We start from the raw sequence: 18,982 nt of genomic DNA, 5'->3' as shown, positions 1-18,982 counted from the left end.
TAGATTTGAGTCCGCGCCTACCGCAGCAGTCTTTGGAAACGATTTAAATACGAAGTCCGATTATTTGAATCAAATTTCATGTTCAACTACGAATAACATTGTATTTACGAAAAAGCAATTGTCAAGCATCTGATACCATATAATTAAACGTCCACGTTCCAGATAAGCAAGTATTAATTACTTCAAATCACTATCATAAATATACCATAATTAATATTTTATTTATTTATTTATTTATTTATTTTATATTGGCGACTGCGTGTCGGACTTGTTATTTTGTCATTTGTTACATTGTTCTCTTTGTTTCATGTGAAAAATCAACTTTGTGGACCTGGACTTGAATATATGAGAAATAACAAAAATCTGAATATATTTTCCAGTTCTAAAATTTTGCGGAAGACGCAACGAAGCTTCCAGCAAAATAAGGTAAGACGCAGCATCTTTGCATTGGCAGGCTTGACCAGACGCATAATTCAGTGTATTAGTAGATTCTGTAGTATTTCTTTCGCGCGTAGCAGTTTTCCGTGATAAATTTCATTCTCAGTGCTTTTTCTTAAACAATAACTTCTGCAACAATACCTATACACGAGTTTACAATAAGGCCGACTTCTGTAAGATAGGTTGTAACATGGCCAGCAGCCATTAACATTAATCCCATATTCAGTTTACATTTTTAAATTAACAAACAGCCATTGTTGCTAGAGCGATTCATGTTCAACTGCATTTTATTTTAAAACCAGTGTCAAACTTTATTTTCTTGAAGCGTATCTTACGTGTGGCATGGTCATAACTAGAAAACAATACGCAAAGATGGAACAGCAAAGACATACTATTCAGACGCAATCCGACTTGGACGAGAGACAAATGCTAGAAAATGACTTTACGACTGCAACCGGTGATGACGATTCATCAAATATTGACGCAAGTGTTAACGGAAATTTTGACAATAGGCCGTCCACCACAAAAATTTCAAAGTCTCAGTCAGAGCTCATGTTAATACATGACGTCACGTCTAATGACGCGGCGGGGGCTGTGACCTCGCAAACAGTAAACATTGCCAATATGTTACAAATGCTAATGAAACAAAGCGCAGAAAATATGGCAACCTTAAAGACGCAAAATGACGAAATTAAATCTGACCTCATAGCAATCAAGGCATGTAATGACACTTTATGTAAACGTGTGGAACTTATATACGCCACACTGACCAAACAGATGACTGAACTCAGTACGAAATTTTCCAAGCTTAATACGAGACAAGAAAAGACTACAAATGACGTAGCACTTTTACAGAAACAAGTAAAAAACCTTAATGTCACTTGCTCTTACTGAACAAATTCAAACATATCCTTCAGTACATGACAACCTTGAAAAACGAATTACTGACGTACAGAATAAATTTGGAGATGTAGAACAACAACTGACTGACAAATTACAATCTGATGCCACAGCTCATTTTCAAAATATTAATAAAGAATTTCATGATTGGGTAGAGAGCAAAGACAAACATTTTGAAATATGCATACGTGAAAATTTACCAACAATTGTGCACGACTCCGTAGCGGAATACATCACCAATAACAAACAGCTGATTAGTGACGCAGTACAGTCTGTCACTGCACCAATGAAACAATTCGCGTATCAACCACGGTCTGAATGTAACGAAAATATCAGACAAAATGTACAGTTCAGAAACCAATACACATACGAGTATGACGCACACGTACCGCACACGACAAACACACAAGAACAAAACACACCACGACAACACATACCACGTCGTGCAAACACAAACACAGGCTATTATCATGGTAAACCACAGCAACATTATCGTAATTACTCGCCATCTGAACATTACAGTAATTACAGTGGAACAAATCCATATCATAATGCAAAGGAAGAAGAAAGCTTAATAAAACACAGGCAATTTCAGACTTTTATCCCAGAAAAACGAACCATTCATCCGGTGATTTTTCTTAAATCTTTTAGTAACGCATTTCCACGCACTTGGAGTGACCGGAAAAAGGTTTCATATATTGTCGGTTACATCCAAGGCGATGCAGCTGTCTGGGCATACAGTCAAGCTGACGTATGTACCACGTACAGTGAGTTTGAGCGTGCCTTTCTGAACAAATTCTGGTCGCAATCCGTCCAGGAGCGACTCAGAAGACAAATTTTTGAACCTGAAACTTTTAACAGTAAAAATGGTAACTTACGCAGACATTTTGAAAAATACTTGAACATGGGACATTTTTTGGACGAACCAGTCGCAACACGTGATATACTCCGTGCGTTGAAGGCCAAATTGCCTTTCTACATGAAAGAAAAACTCTTACATATTCCAAATGACGATCCAGACTATTTTTTAACGGCTTTAGATTCGGTTGACATGTTACTAGAAGATCAGCGCTTCGCGAGGCAAAACAGCAGCCACAATGTTTATACTAGTGGTATGCAAAACATGCAGTCTTGCCAACTCAGTTCTGGCGCGCCCACAGTTGGATACGCGGTACAGCAAAAACAGCAAACTCACATGCCGTCTCAATACGGAAATCAAAATCAACACGCGTATTCCAATTAAAACAATAGTTACAACAGTAATAACACTTCATGCGGCAATCCATACAAAAGGCACCGCGGTAACAACAACAACAACAACAACAACAACGGTAACAACGGTTACAAATGTAACAACAAAAACACAAACAGAAATAGAAATAATAATAACTACGAGCCAAGACAGCATCAAGGCTGGACTCGTAGCGATCAATACTTTCATTCAAACACTGCTATACCACACCAGCCACCAGGACAAAATTGGAGCATACCTTACGACCGACAGGTAAGTCATAATGCGCAACAGCAACAACAACTGCAAAAGTTTGGAGATCACAACAGGCAATATCCGAATGTGAATATAATAGAAGTGACACCTGATACACAACCTCAATCTCTGTCAGTACCTAATACAAATGCTAATCCAACAAACTAGAAACAGTCACTTCTATGCCCCGGGTCGTGGCTGAAGAATTCTTGGGGGGCGACTTCAATGTTAATCAGTTATTTGACACCACCATTGAACAACAAAATATTGATATGCCGAATAATTTTAAACAAAAACTACCTTTTTTATTTATAAGATACAACCACAATGAGAATATATCAGATGAATTTTTGCAAGACAGTTCACAATGTCGTTAAAACACAAATGAAATTGTTTTAGCCTCTACTACTGGTGTAGTAAGTGGGATTCCAACTACTATTATCTTAGACACAGGTGCAGCTGTGAGCGTTTTGTCTTTTAATTTCTATAAAAAGATGTGTGAATTAGGACCTGTGCCTGAGTTTCCCGCCCAAAACTGTAAAATAACTACTGCTCTAGGTAATAAGTCGTGTACGGTTAAGAAGCAAGTTTTTGTAAACATTAAAATAGGTAATGGAACCGTACAATGGCCATTCCTAGTTGTACATAACCTTGTGACAAATTGCATATTAGGATTAGATATTATGAGCGAGAAGGACTGCTTTATAGACTTCTCCAAAGGTATATGTATTTTAAATGATAAAGGCAGTGTAATTATTATTGATTTGGACAGGAGAACTATAAAACATGACAAACACTGTACAGGGTACAAGGTTCAGATAGTACTTGACAATGACATTCTAGATACGCACACACACTCATCTGACACAGAGCTAATGGACTTGAAAACATTGATTGATCATAAGATAAACGAAGCTACAGCTCTCACTGTACATGAACGTATGAAACTACAGGAAGTGCTATCCAAATATTTACAAGTTTTTACCAAACGATTAGGTGTTGTCAACACGTATGTGTACAAGATTGAAGTTAAGCCTCACAAGATCTTCTACCGCAAGACATATAACGTGCCTTTATCTCAACGACCGGCTGTGTGGCAAGAACTAAAACAAATTACAACATAGATTATAAGTAGTATAGAAATTTTCATTTCAGCTGTAACAGTGACGCAGTTGAAGACAGAAGAACTTTTCTTTCAACGCCGCGGCACTACCAAGAAGACTGAATATTAAAGCAAAATTTATGATTACGTAGTAGTGAATGATGTATTAATTTTGCACGGAACATTTGTGACTGTAGGTACCACTGACTTGGTATGACACCTGACGAACCGACAGACGCCATCTGTGAAGGGACCTTCTACTTCGAGAAATAGATTAGACGCACATCTCTCAGCACGAAAAGCATCTACCAGTAGCCAAGGCCACACAGACACTATACGAGTAGTGAAAACGCCTGGTCTTGCCTACTGATGTAATGAATGTTGTGTCTAACCTATCTTAATTTCAGATGACATCACAAAAAACATCGATAAAATCCCAGCAAAACCGTTAAGAGAACGTAAATATCTGCAATTCATCTAATCAAATGTGACATAATGCTATGTAATGATGATGTAAGCATGTTTATGTGTAACCGAATTATGTTTATGCTAAGAAAATATGTGACGTGTATATGAATGATTACTTATGTTTTTTTAAAAAAAATCATGTATAATGTAACTGTTACTATGTGAAAATTTGAACGATAACGAGTGCCAAAATGAGAAAAACTTAAAAAAAAATTGCGTAGTGAACCACTGTTCACGGATATTAACGTACATTACTAAGTCTGGAACTACGCAGAAACATATGTGAAAGAAACTGTTAATGACATTCATCATGCATCGTACCTTTGTAAACGCGATTTCTTTGATAAGTAACTACGAACATTTAGGTGAGCTATATTTAGCAAAAAACTGAAAATGTGAAGTGCGTAATTGGTGCATCGTCTAGTGACATTACTACAGTATCTAACTTCAAGATGATAACTGGATTAAATGGTCACAACGTGCCTGTCCAGAAAACAACACCACGAGTGGAAGAATTTTGGTTGGAACTTCAGGGAATGGAATGTTCTCGAAATGTGACGGACACACTTACCTCGACTGTCCAAGTATCGACGCCAGCTATGTGCCGTCCGAGGTTCTGCAACCAAGCTTCCACGGAATATCGAAAACGAACTGCATATGGACCAATTACTCGACGGATCACGTCTGATCTGTAATAAACAATGCTTTTTGTCACAACGAACTGCATCACAACGACTATAATGGAAATAGGAAATGGACATGCTTATGTATCAATTACGTTGTTATACAGCGATGTTACTGTGATCAAAAAACTTTACCACGACGACACTAACCGGTGAAACATTACTGTGCAGCAGATGAATATAAACTGTAATAACGACACGATGTATATAGGTCAACGCACCTGAAACAAAAAGACATTTTTCATTGAAGCATTTCAATGCAATACTATGTAACTAAGAACATTCAACAATCTAAAGTTGTATTGTATTATAACAAATATTGTAATTTTAAAATTAAGTTACCTGTCATAGAATGTACTCTTCATATGTAATCTTGGTGGAATATTTTCTTTATGCAACGACAAAGAAACGCGCGCGTACACAAACAATATCAACTGAAGTACTGTGCCGCGTGATCTAAATTTACGATATAACGGCAGTGCCGGAGTCACATAGACGCTTCTGCGCATGCGCGCACTCTATTTTGCCAACATAAGTACTTTTACGGCGCACGCGCGTCATTCAAATTCTGTATATAATATACTGTATAATGTATGTCATGTAAATAGTTGTAGATAACTTAGATTTTCTTGTGCCTTTAGGTGAATTGCTCGACTGCGGGAGTGTCCTTTCGCCTCGCAATTCAGGGGGCAATATAAAGGCACATTTGCATGCCGTGCGTGAGTTTCCTCGGAAACGCGAAATCTTAATCAAATAATTAATCTCTGACAAATAAATAAAGCCTATGGCACAGACTGCAGCGCTATGCCGCTGATAAAACAAAATACAATTAGGACACTCTTATGTTTGATTAAGAAGAAGGAGGTCATGTACAACAACTGGTGCGGGAAGCACGTATATTTTATTAACTGGCACACCGCCATATTTGATGTTATATAAGAACATTGCGAGTTGCAATCTTACTAGGCACTCGATTCTGTAAAGAATTTATATTTATGAAATAGACAGTCACCTCTGTACGACGTATTGACATGGCTGGCAAATTATTCTAATATTGAGATTTAGATTTGAGTCCGCACCTACCGCAGCAGTCTTTGGAAACGATTTAAATACGAAGTCCGATTATTTGAATCACATTTCACGGTCAACTACGAATAACATTGCATTTACGAAAAAGCAATTGTCAAGCGTCTGATACGAAATAATTAAACGTCCACGTTCCAGATAAGCAAATATTAATTACTTCAAATCACTATCATAAATATACAATAATTAATATTTTATTTATTTATTTATTTATTTATTTTATAACTTCTCTACACAAACAGTAATACTCACAAACAGTATTAATCGGCAGTCCACTTTCTGACGCTGTTTTCTCAAGTGAGTAATCTCAAGTCTAGCAGTAAACCAAGATGATGCAATGTCGTATTAGAGTATAGAATTATCAAACCATGTTTTTTTCCTTGTACTTGTTCTTTTCAGACATCTGCTAAATTGTGGCTGTAATGGAAACTCAGAATCACTATTTTTTGAACCAAGTTTGACTCAGTTCTCTCCATAACAATTCACGCAATTCCCAGAATTGTTATTCGGCAGCAGATGGTACTCTCAACAGATGTCTAAGCAGTTTTCAGTGGTCTCAACCTAGGGATCAAATCACGTCACGTGAGACTAACAGTAATGGAATCCGTAGCTGCTTCGGTCATCTCTACGAGACTACTGAAAACCAACTTATTATGTATAAATGATGTCGCTCGAAACGAGATTCTTTGCCGCAGATCGCGTGTCATCACTGTAAAACAATCGACTTACTGCTCCGCGACAGTCGTATTCTCGATACATATCGCTTGGAAGCGCTCTTGGAAATTACCGAGATATACTTTAGTTTCTTATTTACTTGACGATATTAATCAGAGATAACTTGTGTACGTAGTAAAGACGCTACAACAATATCGTTGCATAACGCTACAGGCTTTTCTCTTGCTAGTCTTTAACTTCCTTCTACCACTTTACGGTATTTGCAAATTAATCGTTTGCTATAAAACTGAAATATACTTTTAAATGAGACTCGGGGCACTATTTTCATTTTTAAAACAAAAACTGTTCTGTCTTTATTACCTGTTCTCTTTCATGTACAGATACATCTCAGGTTTGGTTTTAAGAATGTTGACCAACCAAACAAGTCCCTCTAAGCGGATAAGCAAAAAAAAGCCTGCTTGTCAAGGCCACTTTTAAAATGCTTGAACTTTAAAACAGAAACAAAATTAATATGACATTACTCGAACCCCTTACTAATGAAATTTTTTAAAACACAACTCTCGTACGATAAGAGAGACTTTACGTGTCTTCAATAACAATGGAAATTTTGGAAATTTGCCGTAAGGTCTTATGGGACCGAACTGCTGAGGTCATAGGTCCCTAAGCTTACACACTACTTAATCTAACTTAAACTAACTTACGCCAAGGACGACACACACACCCATTCCCGAGGGAGGACTCGCGGTCAATAACAATGATTACTGGTCTGTCGTTTAGCGCCTTACAGGGAAAGCTACTAAATTCGGGACCTCGTGTGGAAATCTCCTCAAATTTAGGTTGGTTCATACTGTGTCACATTCAACTGTATGACGTACGTTCTCCTAATTGCCAACATAATATAGTCCGTGAGTCAGTACAGAGATTTCCAAACCTCAACCACAACACACCGACGCTCAATATCGCAAAGGCACCATTTCCGAAGAGTTTGCTTTCACCTTCAAGTCCACTAATATACTAGCTAGATTTCCTTAGTGCCTCTCCCACAGCAAAATGGAAAATCCCCATTCAACCGATATACCGATCACAAACAAACGAGTGGCTCTCAACCAACACTTCGTTCAGCAAGCGCTTTGGCGTAAAATCATCAACCACGAGAAACAAATCATAAACTGCAACATACCGCAGGCACTATTGCTACCTCTGACAAAATTCTAATTTCCCACATAAATCAATCACTTGATGCTTCTCACCCCACAAGGTGAGATCAAAATTGTCACAGATAGCACTAAAATATCTTTCAAACCATCTAATAACAAGGGGGAAAATGTTAAAATATGTGTGAAATATTATGCTAAGGCCATCAGTCCCTAAGCTAACACACTACTTGACCTAAATTATCCTAAGGACAAACACATACAGCCATGCCCGAGGGAGGATTCGAACCTCCGCCATTTCCCATGATGTTCTAACCTGCAACACTCTTGATCGTGTGGGAGGCACCTAAAAATCGATTCATACGACCGCAGCTTTTCTAATCGTTTGATTTATTCATTCATAATTTTGAGTGAACAGGGTATCTTTGGGATCAACGGAATGAAAACAATGGATTCACTTGGTTCTAGTTTTACGTATCAGTTGCATTGTTATTCACCCATTTCTTTCGCGTGGAATCATTCTGTGGAAGCAGCTGAATTAAAACAATCGATATAGTCCGTTGTGTGTTTGTACACTGACTGAATTATTTTTTCTTTCTTTAAGTTGAAACCGGTTTGTAGTTCTTCTTTTGTCGGTTTGGCCATATATTCATTCTTTGAACTGAAATCGCTCTTTAATATTGTAGTTGAGTGAGGTATCTATTCATACTACTGAGCTAAATATGCCTGTACTAGTTTCGTTATTAGTACTAAGAGAGTGGCACAGAGTAACATATATATTTGTCCGTAGCAGTGGTAAACATCTATGGAACGCGTAATGTCTGAGTGAAGACACCGTTACCCCGGTGGCACGAAAAGCCATCACCGAGGATACTCGAGAGTTGAAATCAGTACTTGCATGTTCATTACCTTATGTATGAATATACCAAATTTTTCATGTTTTATACTGATTAATATATTTCTGTGGGTTTATTTCTTCAAGATACGTGAGTAATTAAGCAAATGCCTCGTTCGGGCAACAAAGTCTAGCGCAAAAGTTGCCTTAAGGGTAAATGAATAAGTACGAGCATAGCGAAGTTTTAACTAGAGTTTGCATTCCGTTTTATCAACAAAATGTTATCGCCTCCGAAAATTTAATAACATTTGCATAAAGACCTTAAATGTTCTTCAGCGATTTACTTCAGTGGGAGTTAAAAATTTTGTATAGAAAGTAACGTCACTGGTACGTAGGTACAAATCACACCCATACACTTGTCTACATTTTACAGCCTGTGAAAAGTAGCAGGTGTGGTGTTTCATCGGTATGAAGAAGTTGGCGTAGACACATTGGTTCTTCAACTTCACAGTTAAACCTATCTCTAGCCAACACTGTAAAATCTAAACAATCTGTAAGCTAGTTCACACCACTGTGAAACGCCGGAAGCGACAACTGAACACATCTGATCCCCGGAGCATTTAATTCTGAGCAGAAATAATCGATCGTTTTGGTGTTGTTAAGTCATAATTGTTGCCTATAGCATTTTGTTATCCTCCGTCATCACTCTTACTGTTGTTGCGATATTTTCTTTTTATTTAATGCCAATAATTAGCTTGCCGTTCTGTTTTTCGTTTATGTTTTTGAATAGTGCTTTTCCTTAAAAGCTGTGGCGGTCATCCGCGGAATCTTTTCAGCACAGCTGTACGTCGGCGATATTTTATCCTCAGTTTTAGCAAGATCGGCGCATTGCTCCCCAACTGAGAATGTCTGAGTATTCTAGAGAGAACCCTACAACCATCTCGAGATTTTTGTGATCTGACGTTCCAGCTGGACAGTGTTTGGCACGATATCCCACGGCAGGACATTCAGCTACTCCGTCAATCAATTTCAAGCCGAATACCTGCATGCATAAGGGTCAAAGGTAGACCAACCTGTTTTTGATTTGCTCAGTTTGTGAAGCTCGTCCACTTGAACAAATCATGCGGTATTTCTGAAACTGTAATAATTTTTTTGGCTGTACACGTTTATTACATTTACTGATCTTCGTTCCATTAAGACAGTTACTTCGAAATACGTCATTATTTATATATTTATCTATTTCTTTTCTTTTGGGGTGTATTTTTGAGTTATTACTATCGTAGATACAGTTTTTATAATTTTTCCGCAAAATCTCGATGAGGAGCCACCTTTACTGCGGAAGGATTGACAGGTATATGCTCTTTCTGTCTTGAAAATGTGGAAGGGGGATTGCGGTATTAAATTTCGTTGACAACTAGGACAATGCACAATCTTAAATTGGAATTATATTTCCTGATGGGACGATTTAATTTCATGTCACAAGCATGGTGACTGAAATTTTTATATGCAAAAGGTGTTGATAACTCCTCTCATTACCGGTCGCAAGCCTAGATGAGAAAGGGGGAGTATCAGATTGGCCAACCAACACATCCGAAAACAAGGCGGATCACAACATTGACGATACTGTATATGTTAATTGGTCTCTGTATTTAGGATTGGAACGTGGAATATAAGGTCAGTAGCGACTGAGGGAACGAAGTTCCTTGGAGAAATACTTGGTAGATTAGGGCCAGAAATTCAGAGAACAAGACTTCACCAACGAGTTATGAGGATTGGAGATTCTCACATGCTCTGCAGCAGTAACGAGGTAAGTAAAGATGGGACTTCTGTAGCTCGATTTCCTATCCACAATCAAATGATTACGGCTATCAATAAATGGTCACTAGTAAACGACCGCATCGGCTGGATGATTTTAAACGCTAAACAAGGTAAGATCTGCTGAGTCAACTGTCAAGCTCCAACAGATGATGCTGATAAATGAACTAAGAACAATATCTGCCTTGAACTAGAAAATGTTGTAGACGGACTACCAAGACGTTCATTCCAGTTGGTAAGAAGAGTCAAATTCATCATGCTCCTTTCTTCAGCACTGAAGATTTGCCAGAGGAGTCTCAGAACAGAAAAAACAATTTAGAAAAAAAATTTAGAACTTATTGAACCATAGCTTTACAACATCGATGACATCTCAGAAGAGAACCCAGTTTGACAGAGTGGAAATACCTGAACCAGCAGAGGAAGAAATCAGTCTTGTGCTAAAGTGCCTTATGAAAAACAAGGCACCAAGAGGTAGTGGTATCACCGCTGAAATGTTCCGCTTGGGAGGTAAAACATTGATAGATGCTTTGAAGCTGTTAATATCTACCACTGATATTGTAGAAATAATTCCTGAAGAATGGAAGAGATCAATTATATGCCCCATCCTCAAGGAGGGTAATCTACACAAGTATCTAACTACCGTGGAAATTAATTATCTGAAACTGGTTAATAATCTTTATAACGCTCTTGCTAAACCGCATTAAAACGTTAGCTGAAGGTTCCAATCGACTTGCTGCTCTCACATTATTTGCCTGAAACGTTTCGGCAATCAACTATCGGATCCATTCATTATTCTAAATGGATTTCGATAAGGAAATCCATTGACGTCGGAACTGTTCATTTTGCCACTGGAAAGAATAACTCAGGATACTTGACAGGTTAGAGAAATGGAGATAGTGGGAGCAAATACAACCCTGTCACTTTCTGACGATGTCGTGATTCTTTGAGTTCCGCCGCACCCTGGATAAAGTATGTGGTGGTACTTCCCAATTTCTCCACAGTGACAAAGGAAATTGGCTGGTGGTAAATGATGATAAAACAAAATACCTTGTTGTGTCAAGCCGTCAAGCTCTCCTTCCCTCAATTGTTGGTGACGTAAGTGCATTTGAACGACTTCAAGAATTCAACTGACCGGGGTCGATACTGCCTAATGAAAGTGGAGGGGGTGATAGAAGTTCATAAACCAGCAAAAACTGACAATCGCGTGTTTTTAGTCTTAACAAGTCACATCTAATATTACAGAAGAATCACATTCAGCTGTAAATAACACTATTATGGTCGTGAAACCTGGGCGACATCAGTAAGAAATTTGTGCCATAGACAGAAAGATTCTTCCAAAGTTCTATGGACTTTTCCGTAATACTATCGAAGATAAGTGGGAACGGAGAAAAAGAGCACACCAGTACTATCCTTTGGATAGCCACATAAAGGCCAAAGACTGTGGCCGAAGAGGCTACAATGGTATGGTCACATCTTTTGAGCAAATCGCTCCCTCTGTAACAGAGTCTTCCATTCTCAGTCTTCTGGGAAACTGCCAGGGGAAAGTGAAACGACGTGAGGGAATGATCGACTACCAACAATACTTAATCAAGTGGAGCAAGCAGAGAGGGAAGATGAAGCTAGAGACCGGCAACAATGAACTACCGTCTGCAGTAGATATCTCCTAAATTGTGAGTGCCTGACTTTCGTTTTTTCCTTTCGTTTTGTATTTTGATACTTTGTAACAGTTTTATGCTGTGCAGTTTTTTTATTTCCTTTCTGTAGTGTGGTTTTTATTTTGTTTTCTGCTCTAATACTTAAACCATCATGTACACAATAAATAATAATGATGATGATGATGCAACACGTTAAAAATAGAGTCACATTTTATTACAGCAGGTAGTTGGGGTCAAAACTGGGTGAAGAGCTGCTATAATGATACGACGAGCATTCAGTAAGTAATGCAACACATTTTTTTCTGGTTTTATCTAGGATTCCAAACCACCATATGGGTTCCTTCTTTTTTTGGTTACAATTCCTATTTTTCAGAAAAATCTCTGTTCACTGGGACGGCGTCACTCCACAGTACTCGATTCCCACATCGTGAAACTCCACTGGTCAACATTGTATTAATAACCTCCTCATGTACTGCTTCTCGCCGTGTGCATTCTTCAACGGGCTAAAAACATGGAAGTCGGAGGGTGTGAGACCCGGGCTATAGGAGGGGATCAGGAATAACAGTCCAGTGCCCCTCTCGGGTGCGCAACTTTGTCTGGGTCTTGCATGAAGAAGGAGAAGTTCGTTTGCATCATTATCGCAAAGATACCCTTCAAAGGCGATCGTTGCACCATGAGGGAGGTGATGAAACGAAAAAATGTTTCAACTGGCTCTGAGCACTATGGGACTTAACTTCTGAGGTCATCAGTGCCCCAGAATTTAGAACTACTTAAACCTAACTAACCTAAGGGCATCACACACATCCATGCCCGAGGCAGGATTCGAACCTGCGACAGTAACGGCCGCGCGGTTCCAGGCTGTATCGCCTACAACCGCTCGGCCACCTCGGCTGGCGGTGATGAAACAGAGTACCACCTTCAGAGTTGCAGAAGACCAGCGCGATGTGTTTATCAGCTGAGGTTGCGGCTTCGAATTGTTTCTTCGGAGGAGAGGTGGCGTGGCTCCATTCCATGCACTGCCGTTTTGTGTACGGTTCGCAGTGATTGATCCATGTGTCATTGGATGATGTTTTTATGGAGGTCTGATACTACGTCGCCAGTCTCATACATTCTACACAACAATGTGAACAGTCGTTTTATGACCCTTTGCCAATGATCTTAGAAATTCCGATAGAATGTAGACTACCTCTTCTGCCTTATTTGATTTTAGATCTTTCAAAGCTCTTTAAATTCGGATACTAATACTGAATCCCCTACTTCTTTCCCGTCGGCTCCTGTTTCTTCTTCATTCACGTCATCTGACAAAGGCTTCCCCATCGTAGAGACCTTCGATATACTCTTTCCACCCAACCACTGTCTCCTTTTCATATAGCAGTGGAACTTCCATTGCACACTTAATGTTACCGCTCTTGCTGTTAATTTCACTGGAGGTTCTGTAAGTAGGCTGTTTAGGTTTTCTTATTGGTAACGCCACGTAGCGCTCTGTATGAAGAATCACTGGCTGTGCTGTGTGCAGTCTGTGGATAGGTTGCATTTTTGTCTGCCATTGTAGTGTTGGGCAGCTGGATGTTAACAGTGTGTAGTGTTTTGCAATTGGAGGTGAGCCGCCAGCAGTGGTGGATGTGGGGAGAGAAATGGCGGAGTTTTGATATTTGAAAGAATTGATGTTATGAACTCCTATATATATTATGACTTTTGATGACTATTAAGGTAAATACATTGTTTGTTCTCTATCAAAATCTTTCATTTGCTAACTATGCCTATCAGTAGTTAGTGCCTTCCGTAGTATGAATCTTTTATTTAGCTGGCAGTAGTGACGCTGGCTGTATTGCAGTAGTTCGAGTAACCAAGATTTTTGTGAGGTAAGCGATTTGTGAAACGCATAGGTTAATGTTAGTCAGGGCCATTTTTTGTAGGGATTTTTGAAAGTCAGATTGCGTTGTGTTAAAAATATTGTGTCAGTTTAAGCACAGTCGTATATAAATTGTTCAAAAGGGGACGTTTCATATGTCGACCCTTAGCCTAGGATACCTCACTGGAATCTTCTGATTTTTTTCTTGTAGTTTGTGTAATTAGTGTAGCTATTGTTTATTGCTAGCGCGTAATTATAGAGAGAATTTCCTTTGTAGTCTTTCATTGTTGTACAGTAAAACAGGTGTGGCACGCATGTAGATTTGCACCAAGAATTTCGCAGCTGCAAATAACTGGATATTATTTTCAGTACTATGTTAATGTTATCTCTTAATTTTGCTCTTCAAATTGTGCTTTTCTGTGTTGTCGTGTGAAATATTGTGACAATAATGGCGTGTGAAAAACGTAATACTAGGCTCCAAAGTAAACTGAGAAAGGACAGTGAAGACGAGAGCAGTATGTTAGCGTCACTGTGTAATGAATAAACTAATGTTCAAAGTAGTAATTTGGTAATTGTGCATAGGGAAATGGAGCGGGTGGCAAATAATGGCGTGGACAGTGAAACAATTAGTGAACATGGAAGCATTATCGATCGATCAGTCGGCAACAGCTCTCCTCAGGAATCCGAAATGACAGGACACAATCTTGCAAATACTGTAGATTCAGGTTTTGGGTCCTCAGCGTTTTCTCAAATAAGTCAAGACACATTTTCTGCTTCTCAAAATGTGAATGTTGCCGGTGCACATTCACTGCCAAAAAGCACTGAGGAACATGTTTCAGACACCAGTGCATTGTTATTACAATTAATACAACAAATGGGACAAAAGCTTCAAATGTTAGACACAATGGAACAACACCAGAGACAAACACAGCAACAGTTAGACACAATGGAACAAAATCTTCAAAAGTTAGACACAATGGATCAACACCAGAGACAAACACAGCAACAGTTAGACACAGTGGAACAATATCTTAAAAAGTTAGACACAATGGAATAAAATCTTCAAAAGTTAGACACCACGCTTGAACAAACACGTGAAGATTTAACTACTGAGTTACATAACATTGAATCGAAATGTCAAAAGTCTGTAATGACATAAAAACACAAATTTGTGAGCATTTTCAACCTATTTTTTCGCGGCATGAAAATGCATTACAGAATCACGAAGCAGCCACAAAAGAACTGCAAACTATTGTTCATGAAAATCATGAGACCTTGCAAGCTAAAATTGACTCAGTTGCATCTACCGATTTGGTTACGCAACTTGCAAAAACCCAGGAAAACTTAAAGGACACAGTAGATACTCTGAAAATTGGTTCAGAAAGACATATGGAGGAAATTAGTTCATTATCAGAGAAAGTAGTTGAACTTTCGGATCAGATAAATAATTTATCTACGAAGGTAGATGATAATCTGAATGACACAAAACCGGTAGTCTTTAATGACACAGAAGAGTGCGAACAAATCAGAAAATTCAAACAAAATCAAAATCAAATCAATACACAGTACAAAAGAGAAATCCGGGAAGTACAAGATCAGCTGACACAGGTAATAGAAGAATTACGTATTTCAGAGGACACTCGCGCCCCAATACGGGAAGAGGGACACAGAAATACGGAACAGCCACAAAATAACATTTCAGAAGTTATGAAAGAAATTGGCAATGTGCACCGAATTTTGAGATTGAACCGCCGACACGACGTAACAATGACCGACATGCGACTCGCCGACATAATGATTTTGACTATAAGCTGTTCATTACTATAAAATTTTTAAGAATTCTGGCAACAACATTCATCCACAAGCGTGGCTCCATCAATTCTCTCATTGTTTTTCTCCCAACTGGTCATTAGAGCACAGATTAGAATTTATATGTGGCTATTTAGAGAATGAACCAGCTGTAAGAATGCGATCGGTCATTCACGATTGTCACAGTGAAGGAGAATTTTATCATGCCTTCCTCTCAGCATATGCGTCTCAAGCTACATAAGACAGAGTAATACATAGCATCATAATGATGAAACATTTCGAACAATCTGAATTTTCCAGTCTTGTGAAATATTTCGAAGACATGTTACATGAAAATCAATATCTTTCAAACCCATACAGCCCCTCAGAACTCATCCGCATTTGCTTAATCAAATTGCCTGAACATTTACGACATATTATTTTGGCAGGACGTTGCAAAGACGACATTGAAGCTTTTCAGGGACTCTTACAAGAATTAGAAATTGACACTGACAATCGCGGAATGCGGGAACAGGAACACAACAGTTACAGGTCATATCCGTCGCAAATCCACGATGAAAGAAATAATAACTGGACGCGACAAGGCTATTCTCACAACACAAATCGTGACCAAAACAGACACCACCTGTATGACAACCGTTGGCAGAGTAGTAATAATTACAGGGAAAGATCACCTCTCCGTGGTAATGACTATCTCAGAGACAATCAGAGAAACAGAAAATATAGAAACCAAAATAAATATTATCAGGGGAGACAGAATAACTTTAGACGCAACGGTCCAGCGCGCAGTTACGATTCAGGGAGAAATTCTCCACTACGTGACCAACAAGAAAGAAACTATGGAATCTACCGACATGACGACACACGATATGATCATAACGACAGACCTGAATTGCATCAGAACTGGCGGGATTCAAACAGAGCAGGGCCCTCTCGACAAGGCGAATTTGTAGAAGTTAGGTCTCCAAATCCCAATAACGACGCGCGCCAACAAAGAGACAATAGGCAATGACTCATACCGCTGGCAGCCACAAAACGTACGTATGAAACTGACGACGCAGCTGCCGTAGCTAGTAATTACGTAAAAATGGAAGACATTAGGGACATCTTACTCCAGGAACACAACGTAAAACATAACAACATTGCATATCCTGTGATTCACATTACAGTAAATGACGTAAAATTTATGGCAGTACTTGACTCTGGCAGTCCCATTTCAGTAATTAGTGAAACAGCCTTTAGCAAATGTAACAAATCGAACGATTGCCCCACACTTCCATTACGTAAGATTAAATTAAAAGGTGCAATCTTTGGAAAAAGTGTAGATGTACGCCAACAAATCAACTTAGAATTCTTTTGTCAAAGCCACAGCTTCTGTATGAACTTTCTCATTATTCCATTATTGTCGACGGAAATTATATTGGGAGTAGACTTTTTGAATGAATACAAAGCAATCTTAAACTTTCACGATGCTGAAATAAGTTTAGAGAAAGAAGGTAAGTCAATAGCTTTGAAATTTGAAGATTGGCTCTCAAACCATGACGAGGAAATTAATCGGCTTTACCTTCTCTTAGACAACAGTTCGGAATTTTCTACGGAACTAGACACTAACAATCAATCTGCAAGTACTGACAGGGATGATATCGACGACATATTTGATACTAGTGAGTTAATTCAGAATAAAATTGTAACAATTGAGAATTGTAATGACACGGATAGGCAAGACGTTTTTGAGATTTTACAAGCACATTCCACAGTTTTTACTCACAAAACAGGAACAATCAAGGTATTTCAATACCAATTTCGTGTCCGTGAGCATACTAAATTTTGTGTTAGACCATACGTATATCCAGCCCATCATAGGGACCGTGTTAGAACAGAAATACGATCTATGCTTAATGAGGGCATTATTGAGCATGCAGTAAGCTCATACAACAATCCATTACATATTGTCCAGAAGAAAAATGGATCGATCAGACTTGTCTTAGATTCGAGACAAATCAATACTATCATAATTCCTGAAACAGACAGGCCGCAAACGATGGAAGAACTTCTTCAAAATTTTAATGGCGTAAAAGTGTTCTCTTCTATTGATCTCAGATCCAGCTTTTATCAGATCGAACTTCGTCCAGAATGTAGGAAATACACAGCTTTCCTTTGTTTCGGCGTTTGTTATCAGTTTCGGAAACTTCCTTTTGGTTTGAACATTTCTTCGGCAGCATTCATTCGAGGGCTAAATTCCATATTACCTGAGTTCTTAAAACGTCACATCACCTTATATGTGGACGATATTCTGATAGCAGAAGCCTCATGGGAACAACACAATCGCATCCTCAACAGTCTGTTACATATTTTTGCAGAATCTGGAATTACAGTTAACTTGTAAAGTCTGAATTTGGTAGGACAAAGGTGAAGCTTTTGGGACATATTATTTCTGCTAAAGGTATTCAGCCGGATCCTGAAACGTTAGAAGCAGTAAGAGCCATTCCAGGTCCATCCACAAAAAAACAAGTCCGCAGTTTTCTAGGTCTTGTAAATTTTACCGTCGTTTTCCGAATATGCAAATTCTAGTTTCACCAAAACTTTGTTCTCTCACTGGAAAAAATACTATTTGGAACTGGGATGAACAAGCACAGTTGGAATTCAATTCTTTGAAAGAATCGCTACTTAACGCGCCAATACTAGCTCATCCAGATCTGTCACAAGATTTCTGCCTTAGCACCGATTCTTCTAAAGTCGGTCTTGGTGCCCATTTATTTCAAGAAGCCATAAAAAATGACACTACTGTTCTGAAAACCATTGCTTTTGCTAGCCGAGTGCTAACAAAATCTGAAGAAAATTATTCCGTTACTGAATTAGAAGCTTTAGCTATCGTTTGGGCATTTAACAAATTCCGTTTCTTTCTTTCTGGTAAGCACGTAAAAGTATACAGTGATCATCGTGCATTACAATTTCTTATGTCTTCAAAATTAAATCATGACAGGTTAAAACGTTGGGCATTGTTTCTGCAAGAATTCCGCTTCA

This window comes from Schistocerca nitens, chromosome 2 (assembly GCF_023898315.1).
Source record: "Schistocerca nitens isolate TAMUIC-IGC-003100 chromosome 2, iqSchNite1.1, whole genome shotgun sequence".
Lineage (NCBI taxonomy): Eukaryota > Metazoa > Arthropoda > Insecta > Orthoptera > Acrididae > Schistocerca > Schistocerca nitens.
This window is presented reverse-complemented; position numbering follows the sequence as displayed.